We start from the raw sequence: 2,774 nt of genomic DNA on the forward strand, positions 1-2,774 counted from the left end.
GAGGGAGGGGGAGAGAGAAGGAGGTGGGGAGAGAGAGAGGGAGGAGGGGGGAGAGGGAGGGAGGGAGAAGGGGTGAGAATGAGGGAGAGAGGGAGGGGGGAAATGGAGGGAGGGAGAGAGGGGGAGGAAGAGGGAGAGATGCAGACGACCTGGTTCTGCTGTCACCAACTAAGGAGGGTCTACAGCAGAACCTGGATCTGCTGGAGTCGTTCTGCCAGACCTGGGCCCTGACAATAAATCCCCAAAAAACCAAAGTCCTTGTGTTCCAGCAAAGATCCAGACATCAGGGACCCAAAATAAATTTCACACTAGGAACAACCAAAATTGAACAAACCACTAACTACACATACTTGGGCTTAAAAATCAGTTCTACGGGAAATTTTCATCTGGCTGTGAATGAACTGAAAGAGAAAGCAAGAAGGGCTTTCTTTGACATTAAAAAATCAATCCAAATAGAAATCCCAATTAGCATTTGGCTCAAAATTTTTAAATCAGTAATTGAACCAATTGCACTCTATGGCAGTGAGGTGTGGGGACCGCTAACACAAGAATTTGCAAAATGGGACAAACACCCAATTGAGATCCTACATGCAGAATTCTGTAAAAGTATCCTCTGGACTCAAAGGAAAACAGTAAACAATGCATGCAGGGCAGAACTAGGCCAATATCCATTAATAATCACTATCCAAAAAAGAGCCACCAAATTTTGGAAACACTTAGAAATGAGCAACCCCCAATGCTATCATTACGAAGCCCTGAAATGCCAAGAGAGGACCATAAAGAAGAATACCCTCAGTCAACTAGTCCTGGGACTCAGTGAAGTAACTACTAACAATAACCAGTCCCAGGACAGTGACAGCGTAACACAAAGAATTAGACCCAACACAATCGTCGCTAAGCAAAAGGAAAAATATCTGTCATATTGGGCAGAAACAACAAAAACCCAAAGCAAACTCAATTGCTACTTGGCCCTAAACAGACAGTACAACATGGCTGATTACCTGACCATGGTAAAGGATAGCAAACTGAGAAAAACCTTGACAATGTACAGACTTAGTGAACATAGCCTGGCGATCGAAAAAGGTAGACACAGGCAGACCCGGCTACCAAGAGAGGACAGGATATGCTCTCACTGCAGTCAGCGAGTGGTGGAGACAGAGATGCACTTCCTCACAGCTTGTAGAAAATATCAGGGCATAAGGGAGAATTTCTACCCAAAATTCACAAAAATATGCCCGGAATTCAGAAATTTGAATGACGACCAAAAACTCCCATACCTACTAGGGGAAGAGAGAAATTGTGTAACCTTAGCGGCACACTATGTTACAGCTTGCCATAAACAGAGGGACAACCACTAAATATAAGAAAAGAGTATATACAAACTATATGAATGTATATTTATACACTCAGGGATATATCTGTTTATACACTGTATGGATAGATCTGTATTTTTATGTACAAACATGAATGTTTTTCGATGCTTTGGCAACATAAGATGTACCTTGTCATGTCAATAAAGCGATTTGAATTGAATTGAATTGAATTGAATTGAATAGAGAGAGGGAGGGAAAGAAAGAGGGAGAGAGTGAGCGCGAAAGAGAGAGGGAGCGAGAGAGAGAGGGAGAGACAGAGAGGTGGAGAGGGAGAGGGAGGGAGTGGGAAAGAGACTGAGGGAGAGAGAGGGAGGGAGAAAGAGGGAGAACGAGTGGGAGGGGGAGAGAGGGAGAGGGAGGGGGAGGGAGAGAGAGGGAGGGGTGGGAGAGAAGGAGAGAGAGAGGGAGGGGGTAGGGAGGGAGAGGGAGGGGAAGGGGAGGGAGGGAGAAGGAGGGAGGGGGGAGAGAGAGGGAGGGAGGGAAAAGGGAGAGAGGAGGGAGGGGTGGGAGAGAAGGAGAGAGAGAGGGAGGGGGTAGGGAGGGAGAGGGAGGGGAAGGGGAGGGAGGGAGGGGGGAGAGAGAGGGAGGGAGGGAAAAGGGAGAGAGGAGGGAGGGAGGGAGGGAGAGGGAGGGAGGGAGGGAGAGAGAGAGAGAGGGAGGGAGGGAGGGAGGGAGGGAGAGGGAGGGGGGTAATCAGACTCCAGCAGAAACAAGTGTCAGAGACCGCGATCAGACCGGTCCCGCTCACCTCCGGACGGAACTGTGATTCTCCGGCCTGAGGAAAGGTCACGCGATAATGAGGGGTGAGGGAGTGTCAAAGGAGTCATCGGAACCGAGGATGACTTGCTTCCACATTAAAAATGAGTTCTCAGGTGACGGATGAGTCCAATGCGGGACCTACAGTCTCTGTCACAGGTGGGGCAGACAGTGGTTGAAGGGGCGGGTGGGTGGGGTGCTTGGGTTGACGTGCGCTCCTTGCGCTGTTTGCGCTTGGCTTCCGCTTGGTCCCGGCGAAGAGACTCGAGGTGTTCGGCGCCTTCCCGGATGCTTCTCCTCCACTTTGTGCGGTCTTGGGCCAGGGATTCCCAGGTGTCGGTGGGGATGTAACACTTTTTCAAGGAGGCTTTGAGGGTGTCCTTGAAGTGTTTCCTCTGTCCACCTGGGGCTCTCTTGAGGGTGCCGGAGCTCCGAGTAGAGCGCTTGTTTTGGGAGTCTCGTATCGGGCATGCGGACAATGTGACCCGTCCATCGGAGCTGATTGAGTGTGGTCAGAGCTTCGATGCTGGGGATGTTGGCCTGAGCGACAACACTGACGTTGGTGCGCCTATCCTGCCAATGGATTTGCAGGATCTTGCGGAGGCAGCGTTGGTGGTACCTCTCCAGTGCTTTGAGGTGCCTGCT

The 2,774-nt window shown here is 50.3% G+C and overlaps 1 protein-coding gene across 1 annotated transcript in view; it reads right to left on the reverse strand.

Annotated features, from left to right (window-relative positions):
- Positions 1–2,774, reverse strand: part of LOC147120749 (mannose-1-phosphate guanylyltransferase regulatory subunit alpha-A-like) — a 95,123-nt gene that overhangs the window by 91,611 nt on the left and 738 nt on the right.

This window comes from Somniosus microcephalus, chromosome 4, assembly GCF_052327205.1.
Source record: "Somniosus microcephalus isolate GS21.2 chromosome 4, FLI_Smic_1.0, whole genome shotgun sequence".
NCBI lineage: Eukaryota > Metazoa > Chordata > Chondrichthyes > Squaliformes > Somniosidae > Somniosus > Somniosus microcephalus.